Source organism: Peromyscus maniculatus, chromosome 8 (assembly GCF_049852395.1).
Source record: "Peromyscus maniculatus bairdii isolate BWxNUB_F1_BW_parent chromosome 8, HU_Pman_BW_mat_3.1, whole genome shotgun sequence".
NCBI classification, from domain to species: Eukaryota; Metazoa; Chordata; class Mammalia; order Rodentia; family Cricetidae; genus Peromyscus; species Peromyscus maniculatus.
In genome coordinates this window covers 19,349,487-19,366,205 of record NC_134859.1, presented here as the reverse complement: position 1 = coordinate 19,366,205, position 16,719 = coordinate 19,349,487, and the positions used below count along the sequence as shown (strand labels likewise).

The 16,719-nt window shown below is 45.2% G+C and overlaps 2 long non-coding RNA genes across 6 annotated transcripts; one reads left to right on the top strand and one right to left on the bottom strand.

Moving 5' to 3' along the window:
- Window positions 1-3,995: 3,995 nt before the first annotated feature.
- Window positions 3,996-16,516, bottom strand: LOC143274551 (uncharacterized). Of its 4 annotated transcripts, none has more exons than XR_013053216.1 (4): window positions 11,510-11,644; window positions 9,398-9,737; window positions 8,870-8,981; window positions 3,996-4,985 (listed from the first exon to the last, which is right to left on the bottom strand). It is a non-coding gene; the product is annotated as an uncharacterized LOC143274551 (long non-coding RNA). The 4 variants fall into 4 exon arrangements; XR_013053215.1 differs by lacking the exon at window positions 3,996-4,985 and adding an exon at window positions 16,345-16,516 and having other exon boundaries at window positions 8,849-8,981; window positions 11,510-11,603; XR_013053217.1 differs by lacking the exon at window positions 3,996-4,985 and adding an exon at window positions 12,081-12,209 and having other exon boundaries at window positions 8,849-8,981; window positions 11,510-11,603.
- Window positions 7,330-12,601, top strand: LOC121831759 (uncharacterized). Of its 2 annotated transcripts, none has more exons than XR_013053212.1 (3): window positions 7,330-7,550; window positions 7,868-8,090; window positions 10,013-12,601. It is a non-coding gene; the product is annotated as an uncharacterized LOC121831759 (long non-coding RNA). The 2 variants fall into 2 exon arrangements; XR_013053213.1 differs by having other exon boundaries at window positions 8,808-12,601.
- Window positions 16,517-16,719: the final 203 nt, after the last annotated feature.

The window sequence follows — 16,719 nt, the reverse complement described above, 5'->3', positions numbered from 1 at the left end:
ATTTAAATCCCTGAAAGATTTTTATAACAACAGTTATTCTTATGTTCCCCCATAGGTACATTCTCGTGTTCTCATGTTCCCCAAAGGGTCCACGATTGGAGAAGTCTTATTGCTGGAACATTGGAGAGTGAGGCATTGGAGCACGCATTTGGTGACCAGGCTGCGCTATCCCTGGGGGGTGTGAGAATTCAACTGCGAATGCAGCTAACACTCACTAATGAAGACATCCAATATGTGTGGAGCCTTTCCACTTCTCAGAGGACACTGAAAAGATTAGAAGAGAGAGGATGCGCAGACCGCTTTTTAAACAGGCACGCATTGTAGAGAAGAGAATCTTGCGTGTAGCAGAGAACCAAAGGTATGGGATCATGCTGGGCGTGGAAAGATTGAACCGAGATGGGTTCATACAAAGCTAGAAAGGAGACGTCAAGGGGTCAAAGCAGCCATGACTGAAATGCACTTTCCAACACAGGCAGGAACCTTGTATTCATTAGCTGCTGGAAATAGAAATCACTCTAAACATGATTTAAGTAAACTCCCGGGGAAAATCAGTGTGCTTGGGTACAGAGTCGATGGCAAGGACATCCAATTCTATCTTGGCACCAGGTAGCCTCGCTCCTACCAGCCTGTCCCACAGCTATGGTGAAATGAGAGACCACAGGGAGGCAGCTTCAGAGAACTCCAAAGGCTAAAGCTGTGTCTTCAATTTAGACTATTTATAAACAGCCACTTGTTAACACTTAGTAACCGACACAACAGTACTAACGTGAGCAAATGCTTGCTGGTAGCCGACAGCATCCTGAGTCCTAACCCTCAAACTCACCCATCCTCTCCATAATCCTATGAGGTTGCTATGCAAGGCCACACTGTCCATGCAAATGGAGGGAGTTCAATCCTCTAAGTCGAAGGCCTGATCTCTTCACCTTGGTTGGAGGGGAAGTATGAAGAATACCAAGTGGGTTCTGGAGAAATAGGCTGCTTTAGCCCACACAGATTCTACAAAGCTGATCCCAGACCCAACAGAGATCTTCCACAGATGCTCACCACATCTGTCACTTTGTGGGTATCGGAACAGAACATTTTTTTTTAGCATGGAGCCCATAGAGGGATTTGAATGGAATTCCTCACAAAACTCCCACCCCCTCTCCAAAGCATGCTGGGACAACTGGAGATGCTCCAGAGTGTGCTTCATGCCCATAATCTTATAAAAGTATGGAACTGATCAAGCCAGATGAAACTCCATTCCGCTCTGCATCAGTGAGATGCTCACACGGTTGTCATTAGGCAGGGAGCAGCTGGAGCTGCCCATGGCCTTGTTCTTCGTGAGCTAAGCTGACAAACAGGGAGTCTCCGTTGAGGATGGTTAACAAAGGGGTACTGCATCCCCCCGGGAATGTGTTTGAAGGAAGGCAAGAATGATTCCCTCTGTCCAGCTGATGGGCCCATTTCTGGAAGGAAGAGTGGGGACAAGCCTAAGGCTTCTTCAAGAACATTCAGACTCCTTGGACCTCGTAACAGGACGAGTATAAGATTATTCTCCATGCTGATTAGCATACGATGCCACTAAACAGTGAAAACAGGTTATGACCCGTGAGATCCTTGGAACACAAGCCCTAAATATCTGTGTCTAGAATGGGAAAGTGTCTTCTGAACGCCCAGAAAAGTTCATGTTCTATGTCTGTGTGGGTCAATCACTTAGGCCATTTGTCAAATTCCCTGGGTCCATATCCAAGCTCTTCCATTTACTGACTGTGTTTACCGTGGACAGGTTGTTTAGTCACTCTGTGCCTCTTACTTCTCATGTGTAAAGGGGATGTGTAAAAGGGATATAGCCCTTTGTGGGGCTTTCAGGAGGATCAAATCATAAAATACATGAGAAGTGCATATGTTGGTATATGGCATATTCAATGTTCAGTGAATATGAGCTGCTGTTATTTTGTATCTATTACTGCCGCTTTAAGCATTTCCAATATTTAAGTCTGTGACCATCTTCAGTACAGAGTCTCTGCATTCTGCTTCTATATTACCACCTACAACAGCATTTAGTATATGATAGACCATCAATAAGGTTTGTTGAAGTAAAAAGGCCTCATGTGTGTCTGTTCATCTGTATACATGCATGTATTCATTCATTCTGAAAGAGGACGATACTAAATCTTCCCAGGATACCACCCAAGTGTGCAATCTCAATTGCATGGCTCCAAAACAGTACCATGACAAGAACTCAGGGCACAGCACATTCTCCTCCTCTCCTTTCACATGGGGACTTCATAGGAAGGAAGCTTTTCATTTTAAGACGTCATTAAAAATCACATTAATTTTCAACCATCATCAACCCAGGTAAACATTTGATTCTAGAAGACTGTTTCTATGTAGAAGCAATCCTCTTTGCCTGTCTGTACATTCTTTAGCACTATTACATTGCTCAATACAATAGAAAAGATTTCCTTTCCCAAATTATTTGGCTGACAGCTCCCTACCTTCTCATATCCTCCTCCATCACTTGCCAAGAGTGAAGGGTGTTGACTCATGAGATGAGAAACCAGAGTAGAACTTTCAGAGACTGAACTCTGTAGGTTGACTGTCTGGTACCTGTCCACAATGCATGTATTCTTGCCTCTGTTCACTTAGAGTGCCTTGGAAGGTAAGCTGGCCTGAATGCGATATCTCCATCTTGCAAGCTGGTGGACATATTACTCCTTTGGTGGACCAGAAGGAAGGCCATTCTCGATAAGCAATAAAGCTGAAACCTGGATGTCACGGCCCTCTGTATCTACTTCCCATGGTTCCAAACAGGATGAGGGGAATGCTTGAGGCCAACTTTTTCAACAGAGACATTTCTGCTTAAAGACTATCAGTCTACCATTCTGTAATCTCGAAGCAATGTAGAGGGGAAGACAAGGGACTCTGGAACCCCTTGATGTAAGAAAAACACACTTTTAAGATAAATCTTCTTTTAAACTAATTAGTAATGTAATGCACCCAGATCAGTCTTCTATCATTGACTTTCCCCCAACAGGCCCTGGGGCACACTTAAAGTAGTGTAATTCGAGGAGAGTTTATTTATAAAAGAAAGAGAAAATGCAGTCACATGCTACTTAATGGCCGGATATATTCAGAGAAATACATTGTTGAGCAATTTCCTCCTTGGTTCAACATTGTGGAGTGCACTTATACAAACCTAGATAGTATAGCCTGGTCCCCCCATTGTGACTTCTTGATACAGGAAAGGGACACAGTAAACATGAGATTGGATGAGGCTGCTGCCAGCTAAAGCTGCATACTGTTTTACCCTAGATTTTGTTTTTTGCACATAGAAGAAGTACATTTTATACCAATGAAAAAACCCAGAAACCCATTATTTATTACATTATCAAGTACTGTGCAATTTACATGATTTTATGTGCCATGATTTCATACAACTGGCACTGCTGGGTTTGTTTACACTAGTGTCCCACAAATAAGTAAGGAATGCCACCAGCTGGCCGCTATTTTCCAGGTCCATTGTGGTTTTATGGGACCACAGTTGTATATTCAGTCCATTCTTGGCCAAAATATTGTTGCTTGTTTACTGAGCTTTTGGTGGACTGTAGGAAAGTGTTTCTCTGCAACCACCTTCCCATCTACCATTCCCCTTCTCTTCCACGGTTTAGACAAGTCTAGCAATCTGTGCTTGAGTTACTAGTTTATAGTCTGGACTCTTTGTTTTTTAAAAACCGAGTTCTAGACCTTCAAAGCAGATTCTGAGTTCACTGACTCAGAGTGTGTGCAGCTAAGAGTGTCTAGGCTGCTGGAGATACATCTGGCCCTCTCAAATTAGCACCGGTGAAAGAAAGTCACAGCTAGAGCCAGATCAGCTACCTGGTCAACCTCCAGGTGGCCCAGGCAACACTCCATTCCTTCCGTTAACAACCAGCTCTTCTCTGCGGCACATAGTATACATTTGTACAGTGGGGACGGGATCTAGAATTTCCTTCCCCTGAACTAGGCTGATTGGGGCTGGGGGGGGCGGGGAGGGAGGAGGAATGTGCTTTCCAGATTAAGATGGCCCAAACCAGCATATGTTATGACCTAACCAGAAATTATCTTTGGCCAAAATGAAGAGTAGTCCTGTATTAAGCATAGATAAGGATGGGTGCTCAGACTTGACTGCACCTATACTGTCCATATAGAGAGAGTCTTGGTAAAAAGAGCCATGACCTCATTCCTTTACTGACAGGAACCAGACTTGGTTTATGAAGGAAGAAAGAGAAACTAGCCTAGCTGTCACAGCTAAGCAGCTCTGTCCTATACAAGGAAGGACTGGTCTATGCACCCCAAACACATATCCCTTCATCTGACTCTAAAAGCACTGCTGGAAAAACAATGTTAATGTCCCAAGAGGAAGTTCTAGTTGTCTTCCTTCAACAAGAACCCATTTCCCCCATATGCCTTTGCTGGAAAATATGGTTGAACTTGAATTGTCCGCTCTTTGCTCTGACTCCTGTCTCTTTGCTTAGTGGTGAGCCAGCATTTCCCACCTCCTGTCGGTCAATAATTAATCTACCTGTCTTGAGAGCCACAAAGCTCTTTGATAAGCTTAAGTGACTATATCCAGAATCAATCTTGTTGGACCGTCAGGTCTAACACTTGCTTAGCTTCCTTTCATTGTGAAAAACTGCTCCTGCTCAAATGCACAAACAGGAACCTTTTTTTTTTTTTTTTTTCAGGAAACAAAACCAAGCAAAGGTAGAAGTCCAGAGTTTTGACTGATTAGTCACTCTGCTATCCTGTCTGTGACCCGCTGGCTTGCTCAACCGTTCACGTCTGCTGCCAATCAAAGTCTTTCACTCTCATGTCAGGGACGGAAAATGTTCAGACCGTTGAAGTGGAGTCTGGTGGCATTTTGGTTTATGCAAAGAAAATATTGACTCACTACCATGGATTCAGTCACCAGTATCATAATTTGAAAATGACACAGTGCATATAACGTAGGAGGTGGGCCCCTGCAAAGATGGAAATGTACAGAAATGTTAGAAACTAGAATTATTTTTCCAGATGGCTTGAAAATCACATTTTTTTTCTTCTTATAAGATGAGTTCTTGTTCTCCTGCCCATGGTGGTCTTCAACCTGTGGATTCAAGTAATGCTTCCATCTCAGCCTCCTACAGAGCTGGAACTATAGGCTTAGCCATTATGTGCAACCAGTAATCACATTTTAAAGAGCTTTAATTCTGAGTCATGATGGTCAATCTTGGGCTCATTGCCAAATTCCCACCTTGGTTGGTTAGCTTTAATTATCAGCTTGAAACAACCCAGAAAGCCTGGGAAGAGAGTCTCACTGAGCAATTGTCTAGATCAGATCGGCCGTAGGAGTGAGTTTTTCTTAATGAAGTTAATTGATAAGGAGAGACTCGGCCCACTGTAGGTGGCACCATGCCCTAGGCAGTGGGTCCTGAACTGTGTTACAGTAGAGAAAACAGGATAAGCACAAGTGAGTTTGTGTACATTCACTTATCTCTTCTCTTGACTGTGGATTTGATGTACCTGCCTGTCTCAAGTTCCTGCCTTGACTTCCCCTTAATGATAGACTGAAACCTGGAATTATGAGCTCAAAAAAAGCCTTCTTCCTGTAAGTTGCTTTTAGTCAGGATATTGTATCATAGCAACAGAAATTAAACTAGAGCACTACCTCATTCCGTCCCTGGACAGATAAGATAGTCAATTACATTAAATAAAGCAATAACAGCCAAACTTCATGGAAGCGAATAGTGACCACTATTAAAGGCATAAATAAACTAACTCCTTAGGGACTAGTGTCTGGACAGCTTTGCAAATGGATCTCTAGATCTCCATGGAAATGTGTCATATCCATTCTCTAATTTCATCCCATTTCTGAAATGATTTCAGTGTTACCTCTTCGGAGTAATCTTACAGTAAAGAATGGAATCTACCTTTAGGTGGGAACATGGCATTTTTCTCTCCATTAAGATTTAATTTCGTTAGCAAGGTCAATCACCTGGCCAATAGACCATCCTTCATGAAAGTAGGTCCACCTTAAGCTACGGCAGGAGGACTAATTAGCCCTTTAGTGAGACATGTATTCTCACACTTCCACAGTGCAAGCTCTCCTGAGTGCCCCCACCAGGTTCTGTTGGGTCTGCTGGTCTCTCTGAATCCTGACTAAGAACATTGTAACATTTCCTTTTTCTTCTCTTCTGTCCAGTTCCTTTGGTTGCTGGTGAGAACCTAAGGATGCTTGTATCTTGTATCTGGGACTCGAGCTTTTTCTATGGCTTCCCTCCCTTGTCATACAGCAGTTTGTCTATCATGTGACTGACCTCCATGCCAACCTAACTCAAACTGTGTGGTTTTCTCTCTTTCTTTTCTCTATTGCCCTCCTCTGGCCAGCTGCTGACATTCCCAGCTTGTCTGCTTTGCTGATTAATTTTCTTTTAAGTTCTAATAAAATTGTCCCCACACTTTACAAAGATAAAACCGAAACCTCTTTGGGCACACTGGTGCCTGGCTGCAATCACAGCACTTGGGAAGCTGAAGCTGGAGGACCACTTTGTTCAAGGTCAGCCTGAGCTCAGAGGGAGTGAGTCTGGGGTACTGAAACCTTGTCTCAAAAAGAAAAGAACTATCTTATTGCAGTGATTCCCACACATTCAGATTTTACTGAGGAAGAAAAGGGCCAAAAATTAAGGAATGATAGACGATTCTCAACATTTTACTTTTTGCCAAGTTAGGATATCATTCTTAAAATGTGAAAGCAAATAAGTACCATTTGCAGTCTCCACTATTTCATAATAGAAGGAACATTTCAACACCGGTAAGCAGGAAACGATGATAACACAATGAATTAAGAAACAACAGTCGGTGTTGGTGGCTTGGTGGTCTTTAAAAAGAGAGTCAAGGTCATTTTCAATGTTGAAAACCCCACAAGACTAATTTGTAGTCTTATTTCACATATAATTAATTTTTCATATCTGTTTGTGGACACTAGGAGTATGTGTTCATCGGAAGGACACAAACAGGAGTCCAAACATTTGGTTTTGTGCTTATCTTTTGTGTCAGGGATCAAACCCAGGGCCTTGCCAGGCAAGCAGCGTGCCACTGAGAGTCCAGGGCAAGATTTCACAAGTATGCCGACCTAAATAGAATCGATGTATCTTATCATTCTGGTTCTTGCAATAAAGGCTGTTGGATGCTGAATGGTCCTGGCCAAAGCGAGAAACTGAGTTTTTTTTTTAACTCCCAATACATGTGAAAACAAACCTCTTTCCTAGTAGAGTTTTGCAGATGCCAGCAGACTGAGTTGGGGTGCACCCTGGCCAGGTAACTAATGTCACGCTAAGAGAAAGGGGCTGGATACAGAGACAACCATCCAGGGAAGACAGCCATGTAAAGGTAGAGGCAGGATTGGATTTATTTGTCAACAAAGCCCAGGATACCAAGAGCTCTCAGGTCACACAGAGCTGGGGAGAGGCAAGGAAACATTCAACACAGCCTCTGGAGAACATGTGGCCCTGTTGGCTCTTCCATTGGGGATTTTATCCCTCAGAACTGTAAGGCAAAGATTTTTCTATTTTTTTTTTAAGTTAGCTAATTTGTAGAACAAGGGTCTCTATGTACAAGTAAATACTGTCTAAGATTCTCACTGGATGTTTGAGACCGTAGACAGTACCAAACCCTACATTCTACATATACTGGTTTATGGACTGTAGACATATAGACCTACGGTAAGTTTAATATATAAATTAGGCATACTGGAATATTAGTAATAACTACAGCAGTATAGTGCAAGGAAAGTTATGAGACCTCTCTGTCTCTACTTCTCTGCTCCCACCCCTCTCTCTACTTAATATCTTCATTCTCCAATTAGCCACAGGTCCCTGGAGCGTTGGAACCTTGGAAAGTGAAGAGCCAATACAAGGACCAAGTTGGAAGTCGAGGCAACCAGAAGTCACAACACAGGCTTGAGGCATGCCTGCACCATCCAGCAGCGACGCATGTGAGCAGAGCTCCTCAGAGCCCTGGTCACTCACAAGAAATAGAAATCTACGTGAAAGAACTGCCACACATTTTGGCCCAAATCACCATTTCTCGTAAGTTTTCCCAAGTGATGGGAGAGGGTGGGGGGGGGGGGGCGGGATGAAGAAAAGCGAGCACTCGTGATAAAAACAGCAGAACATGATGCCTTTGTCAGGCCTATAGTCAAAAGACAACTTCCCTGAGGCAAGCTTCCCCCCCACCCCCCAACGGAAGCATCCTATTGATCAGAGCAGCTTCTCCAGACGCCTACTAATGTCCAGAACCGAAGGGAAGATTGCAGGCCCTTTGGCCTTCTGAGTGAAGAATTGTCTTCCGCTGCGGTCCAGGCCCTTGGCTGAGTCCATTAACCCGGAGGTCCCCACGAGGCCCAGCTGTCCCTGGTGGTGATGGGGCAGTGGTCTCTAGGGGAACGACTGTCTGGCCCCTCAGCCACTTAAACAAACCTGTTAGAGCAGCCCTAACTAAACACAGCATTGCCATCTGTGTTTGCCTTCCTGGGCTCTTGTTTTCAGGCCCAGGGAGGGTGGTGTCTTCCCGAAGGCTCCTGGGCTATGGAATGTATTTAAATGCGGGGTTCAAAACCCTCATGCGCCCCTCTCAAATTTGACAATTGTTTAAGCGTTATTGCTTGAATGGATGCAGATGTTCCCCGCCTCCCTTTCTGGGAGGAGGACTTGAGAAGAGGGAGGAAAACAGCTTTTTTTTTCTTTTCTCGCCTCCCCCCACCCAGCCTTTTTAGACACATATTTTATCTTTATGTTTTCATGAAGAGCTGCCAAGAGATGCATCTGGTCCCCAAATCAAGAATCTCACACTCCTCCTCTCGACTCACAGCTTTCCAAGCGCCTTTCTTTGTGATCTCTGCCCAAACAAGCTGTCGGCAGGGCTCAGTGGACAGATGACCGGCAAATCACGGAAGCAAGAGATCCATTTCCTCCTCGATGCTAGAAAGAAAGGCACCATGGCATTTTTAATGTCATCCCTCGCCTTTTGCTTTTTTTTTTTTTTTAACAGCTCATTTTCTTATTAATATTTCCAGCAGCTAGAGCAAATGCCAGTTTAATTAAATTTCCACACCACCCCCCTTTTATCCAATTAGTGGGTTCACTGGCTCCTCAACAACCTTCAATGTCTGCGTTCTCAGTGAATGCTCAGTTGCTTCTGGCTTCACCCAAAAAAATCTGTTACATATTAAGTTATAATAAGATATAGGCAATTATAGTAGCAGCAGGACAAATAGATTTGTATGGTTCATTACAAGGTATTTCTGGAACATACATAGTGTAAATAACTAGTTTCTGAGGCAGGGTATATTCTGAAGAGATCTTGTTTTAAACGGGGGAGGGGAAGGGGACATTACCAGTTACAATCAGCAAACTGAATCGAAGAGACTCCAGCCATCTTGATAGCTGGCTGTCATGCACAGCATTTCGACATGTGAACCACAAATGGAGATGGTGTTCCACGGGAAATGGGTGGTGGCCTGCTCTTCCTTGTCAGAGCGACACCAGTGTCCCTATATTGGAAAAGACTGGACATGCCAGCAGGCCGAATTCACAATAGGAAGAGCGTTGGATATGCAATGAGCCACACGCACAGGCCTTGCGCTTTGTCCACGTCTCTTTCTAATTTCCTCATTGCGTTGGAACCCAATGGTATGAGATCCTGGGAGGGCAATTCCTCCATGTTCACCCTACTACCTGAACAGGAGGAGAAAGCGGAAGCTCAAAAAGGTGGTAAGTACATCACTAGCTAATAAACAGTTGAGTCAGAAATAACTGTGGGTCTTGCATGTGTGTGTGTGTGTGTGTGTGTGTGTGTCTGTCTGTCTGTCTGTCTGTCTGTCTGTCTGTGTCTGTGTGTTTGTTTGTTTTTGAGACAGGATTTCTCTGTGTAGCCCTAGCTATCCTGAAAGTAGGTCTGCATACCAGGCTGGCTTCGAACTCACAGAGATCTGCCTGCTTCTGCCTCCCAGGTGCTGAGATTAAAGGCGTGCACTTCCACTGCCTGGTTACTGTGGGTCCCTTGAGATCTCAACACACTAGCATAATTTCCATGAGACTTTCCTGGACCCAGTCAGTGTCCATGAAAAGAAAGTAGAGGAGAGTGATTGCAGACGCCCCAGGAGAGGTCTTCTTGGAGGATGACGAAGTATCTATGGATGTCACTCAGCACACATTAGGTTAGTCTGATGTTTGCAGGTCTTCATACTGGACTAATGAAATAATTCTCAAGACAAGGAAGAAAGGGTTTCCAATGTGGACATGAAAGATGCTTTTGTTAAGACAAAAGTCGGTGTTTATGATTTTCTCCAAAGCAGATATTGAAGCCTGTTGACCTGATCAATACAGCTCTGCCTCTAGGCCTGAAAAAAATGTCTGTCAACTAGGAAACTCAGTATTTTCTTCTTTGTGGTAGTTAAGAACAATCCTACAGCATCCTAAGAGCTGCGCTGTATGGAACTTTCAGTAGCCCCCTCCCACCTCCCGACCTATGCCCAAGCTGTGAGCACCACTTTATCTTAAAAGCCTTTGGGAAAGGTGGTTCCCAGCCCTCTTCTCCATTCCATATGGAGAACTATTTTTTAACCAATACCAGCCTGAAAAATCCATTTTACGACTTCTGGGATATATGCAAGGCATTTTGCCTAATTCTTTGGCCGAAATTGTAAGTAGGGTTGAAAAATTCCATATAAGTAAATACCCTGCGAGTTTGTACTGACTAGAGTCACTGAGCCTGGACTATGAGCTCCCCAGAGAACAGACAGCAGCGTGTGAAACAGCTGTAAATTGATATGCTGACTGCTGCCCCTTTGAGAAACAAGGGCAGGAAGGAAAAAGGATGGGCCAGGCTGGGTACACAGGACTGGGTAGAGAGGGGCACAGGACTGGGTAGAGTGAGTGAAAGTCAGTAGGATGTAGAGATCAGCAGGCAATCAAGGGGTAGAAACCTGGCTGATCACCCATGAAAATGAAAACAGTAGTCTCCATCTGAATGAAGCTGGGCCATGCCTCCGAGGGGCGGGGCCTAACTGCTATCTTTTTGGCTTTTTTTTACTCTAAATTGGCTGTGTGCAATGAGGAGTTTTGGCTTTGGGATCCTTGGGAAATGAAATTTGTCTGTCTTTGTCTTACTTGTGGAATTTTTAATGAATTCTAAAGCTCTGTTTCCTTATCTCCAAACGAGGGCTCTGGAATTCCTGACCCAAGCACTTTCTAAGTAGACAGTGCAAGAATACATTCTCTGAGTCAGGGATGACAAAGGCCAGGTTAATGGCTAGGACTTTTAGAGGCTGTCCCCTGAAGAGTTATGCAGCCAATTTAAAGGATGCCAGATGACCAGATGAATGTTAGCTCCTTCATACAGGTGGTAGGACTCATCTTTCTCTTCTGTACTTGGGTCTCTTTACAGTTGTACTAGTTCATTTCCGAATCCCAGGAGTAAGAGTAAAGCTACAGTAATTTGTACCTACCATGTCTCCCGGAGGGACTGGACCACCCATGATCTCAGGGAGAGCAAGTCTGGGTTGTTGGATTCATCATTATTGTGCCTCCACCTAAATCTGCCTGTGACGGAACATATCACAGATTGGACACATCATCTCTAGGCTGTCCGGTGAAGTTTTGATCCAGCAAGAATTTGAAACTGTTGAAAAGGAAGACGAAGCTGATGCAAGCAGGGAAAGAAAATGAAAGAGCATCATGGGAGAATCTAGATAGGCTAGCAAAGCAGTCAGGGAAGATCATAAGCAATTCAAGATACGAGGGGGCGGAAACTAAGGGGACGCCAAAGATGGTTCCAAGGCACTCAGTTGCCCAAGATGGGCCTCTCAACCCAACCAGCCCACAAAGAAGTCCTGCATTTTTCACACTCCTTAAATCCGGATGGGTGTCATGAGCTGTTGAATATGATGTGTATGACTGTGTGGCCTTCAAGGATAGGGCATACAAAGCTTTGACACATTTGAAAGGGCCCATTGGAATGTTCTCAGATCTCTTCAGCCATCAAGGTCTACACACAGCTACTCAAGACAACAGCCTCACCTGAACTCCCAGCCTGCGGCCAATGCTAGCCACCGGAGCTCGCTGTCTTGGAGTCGGTCTCACCCAGCTTCTATTCAACTGCAGCTACCTAAAACAGCTCTGGGAGACAATCTAGTTAAGCTACAGAACCACTGGAGTGAGCAATAGTGATTATTTGGGGCCACTACATTTCTGAGTAGTTTATTGTGCAATAACAGATAGCAAGAGCATGTCCATGTGTAGGGAGAGATTGCTGGGCCCTGGCCCCCCATTTTGGGTAGCTGCCGCCTTGCTTGCTGACCTTGACCAGATGTCCTCCCTATGGTGATTCCCTGCCGGTTTCCTTCTTCTGAAAGCTCACGGGAGGTTCTTAGTTCGTGTATCCTGCATTTGGTGTAAACAGCTTAGATGCAAGAATGTAGAACTTTGGGTAGCACACTTCTGCCCTCCCTCCGGGGATCCTCCATTGTGCTGTAAGCCTGTATTTAAGGTTTCCTCCCTCCTTCAATAAACAACATTCAGCATTCTGCTGGGACGAATGACTCGCTGTCTCTTGTCTCTGTTTTTTAATCCACAGCCCCTCCTCCGACATGGTAAATGGGTGGCGGTAAGAGATATCATCAACAGAGCTGTATCAGTCCTCAAAATATCACTTTTGTGTGAAGCAACTTAAGGCTAGCTTTTTCCTAATAATATAAACACTTGAAAACATGGCTTATAAAAGACTGCATTGGATACCTAGTGACAAGCTTAGAATAGAGGTTTCTAGAAGATCTGCCATGGATAAATACTTGTACCAACAAGGTTTCACACCCCTGCAGTGTAATGAGAAATGTAAAAGCGATAGAAGACTTTTTGTGCATGAATCTGAATTGTATCAAGCTAATGAGGGCAGCCTGTGAAATAAATTGCTCTCAGAGTGTCAAATATGAGAATCCTACCCACGCTACCTCTCTTGTTGTTAAAGTCGTGGTCATCGGGAAACAGGGACGTTCACTGCCCTCTGATTCTCCTTCCTTTACCTCTCTCTGTGGTGAACCCTGGGGCTGGAGTGCTCGGAAATTGCCTTTACTTCCCCTTCCTGGTCAACCTGTGCTTCTCAGAGGGAAGAACTCTCTCTTGTCCTTCACAGCCTGCCTCTTCCCTACCCCTGAACCAAGGGTGAGCCCCAGTGCAGACAGCATGGGAAGGGCTACAGCATTGAAACCTTTGGGAAATGGGAGAGTGGGAATAATTTCATCAGAGTCCATAAAAGAAGCCCCCAGTGCAATAGGTGTAAAACTGGCTATTTCCCAATGCCTTGACCTTGTGCTAAACTTAGCCACTTAACTTACATTTGAGCAAGGGTAAGTACATAGATACAATCTGTGAGCAAGCTGGCCTTTCCCACGTAGCCCTTCTAAAGCTCTCATAGTGTAAATGACCAGATCTCAGATAGTTTAATAACCGCTACTAGAGCGATAAGGACAGCCCTCTGCAGAATTCCACCTTGTGCAAGGTCGCAGAGAGTCCCCTGGTGAGCAGGGACTGGGGTCCATGGCATTCCCTGCCAGCTTCTCCTTATCCAGGGGATCAAAGCCTGAGCAGAGAGTGGCTGACCCTGATTTGCATTGTGAAAGTCACCTGTCTGGCTCTGCCCCTGAGGCAGAGATCAAAGCTGGGAGGGTAGCCAGGTGCAGAGAGGAAATCAAATATTGATGCAATGAGATGCATGACAATTCTCCTCCACCCACCTTGTCCGTAATAAAAGTGAGCCTGGGAAATGACCAGTAACCACGCTCTTTCCACGAGCTCAGGTTATGGCTCCTGTTTGCCCCGCCAGATGGGCTGTGCACAGCTTTGCCCAGAAAAGGCAATGCAGGAGGGGAAAGACTGGGGGATGTCTGATCAGATGGTTTCCCAAGCCCTCCGCCACCTCTGCAAGAAGAAGGGTTGGAGCTTTTTCAGTCCCATGACCCATAGAAGCTCAAAACTAAAGTGGATAAAAGAACATCACAAGCCTTAAAAAGAGTAAGGGGGGAGGAAACAGAATGGTTGTTCTTCTTATTTTTTAAGAGATAAATGCTGGCAAGTGTGGAAAAAAAGCAACTCTAATGCTTGTAAGTCAAGCCAGCCACAGTGGAGAGCAGGATGGAACCCCCGCCCCTGCCCTCGCCCCCGCCCCCACCCCAAAGCGAGCAAACAAATAAAAACTAAAACCTGACCTATAACACCCAGCTATTTCACCTTGGTGTATATCTAAAATAAATAAATAAATAAATAAAAATGAAGCTGCCCATGTTTATTGCAGTGCTAATTGCAAATAGCTAAGACAATATACACATAGTAGAGTATTATTCGCCAGTCAACAGGAATGAAATCCTGTCATTTGCATTGAAGTTAATGGAACTGGATGATGTTATAAATGAAATAAACCAGACACAGAAAGACAAGTGCTCTCATTTGTGGACGTGGTCAAGCTGCCTTGAAAACAGAATAGAGGTTACTAAGAATTGGGGGGAGTGTAGTGGAGGCAGAAAAAGGGAGGCTGAACTTGATCCACGCATGCTCTGTACATGTACAGATATATCGCACTGGCCCTGAATACTATTTAAATTAACATGTACTAATTAAGAAAAAATGCCAGACGGTGGCTCACGCCTTTAATCCCAGTACTCGGGAGGCAAAGGCAGACGGATCTCTGAATTCGAGGCCAGCCTGGTCTACAGAGTGAGTTCCAGGACAGTCAGGTTACATACACAGAGAAACCCTGTCTCAGAATCCCCCCCCCCCCCCCGCCCCAAACACACAAAAAGAAGAGAGAGAGAGAGAGAGAGAGAGAGAGAGAGAGAGAGAGAGAGAGAGAGAGAGAGAGAGAGAGAGATATTAAGAAATGAAAAGATGTGGAGCCTGGGTTCCTCTTCTCTGGCGACTGAGGAAGTGCCAAGGGAAAGATGGAAAGTGCCTTTTCTTCGGGACCGTCTATTGCTAAAACACTCTGAGTGGGGTGGGCTTCTATGAAGTGGGGTGGGGTGGCGTGGCCAGAGAAGATAGTGGAGCTGCATCTGAAACTCAGGGAACAGGCATTTCTGTCAGGGGAGGCAAGCATCAAGGCACTGATTCTGAGGGCCTCCGGGGCTTTCTCAACGGAGACCCCTGCTGAGGAAGATGTCCTAACCCTCCTTCGAGAAGGCCAGGCCCAGGGGAGCTGTGGCTAGCCACAGAAGGAGCTCCAGTTTCTGTACCGAGAGCCAGGGCCCCTTTGGTTTGGCTGCGGAGTGTGGGCAGGGGAGGGGAGGTTAAAGGATTAAGTGGTGAGGATGTTAAATGAACGTGGGCTCCTTGTTCACCCCCTAGATTTCAGAATTTTCAGCTTGTTTATTTAAATACCCAAGATGGATGAGTTACGTATTTCTTCCCAGCTTTCTAAAAATATGATAAAAGTGATTTTCGAATTTCAAAAAAATAAAACAAAACTCCAAAGCCCACTCTTTTTTCCAGGATCCTGCTCACTGGGTACTACCTGTAAACTGGTTAATCTGGGTTCCAGTTGGCTCTCCCTCTTTCCTGAGCGACAGCGATGTTCTTACTGTTCACCAGTGGAATCCTGTCCTCCATACCTTTATCACATGCATACATGTATCTTTCCCCTCTCACAGGCAGACTCCCACTTTTCCTAACACAAAGCACCACTACCCAGAGAAAGACATTTATGAAAGGTAGTTCCAGTTCAGCGCTGTGGCTTTCAGGACCCTCTCTGGCCGGACCTGGCTTCCACACCTACAAAACAAGCAGAAAGGAATAAAAAGGCAGTGGAGGTGGCCCACCTACAGTGTGGCCTCCTGGGGACCTGCCACCTCACCTCCTTCCCTAGACACATCACTTGACTGAGCGTGCATGTCTCCCAAGCCAACCTCGGTACCATCACCCAAAGACCAGAGTGAAATTTCCTCTGCACTGAGCACTGCCACCAGACCCTCTCAAGGTCAAGGGAAATGTTTTGTACACCACGCACTGTACCAGCAAGATAGGAAATCCATGGCAACCAGGTGTCTGACTCCCTAGCTAGGAGAATGGCATCTGTCTCTTCTTGGTGTCATATAGATCCCAAGGGAGAAAGAAACTCTGCGGTGATCTCTAATTTCTCTGTCCATGAATCTAACCTGTCCCATCTCCCTGACGCAGCAGCCCTGGCACCCGAGTTTGTTCTGAGGAGCTGATGCCATGCTCTGGGGCCCTTCCTCTTCTTCCCTCTGCTCCTTGGCTGCCATGAGGTCAACAACTCGGTTCTTCTACACCCTCTTACCTTTTGTTTGGCTTTCCCTCGGCCTGGAAGAAATGTAGCCAGCCATAAACCATAACCTCAGAGACCCTGAGCCAAAAGAAAATGTCCCCCCTTTAAACACGTTGTGACAAAAGTGTGGCTAACACGCTCGCTGGACAAGGAATAATTCAGCATGCGGCCACCTTGCAAGTACTTCACGGTTAGTGGAATTTTCTCAGCTGCTCTGCTCTTCAGGGCCCCCTACTGGATTTCAGGCGCAGTCGGTGTTTATACAAGCCGTTAGCCTGAATACACCTGGACCACACAGACAGGTGTTTGCTCACAGATATGTCTGGTGGGGTTTGTGCCTTCAGAATTTGTGGTTCCAAGTGTTCCATATACAAGTAAGTAGCAATT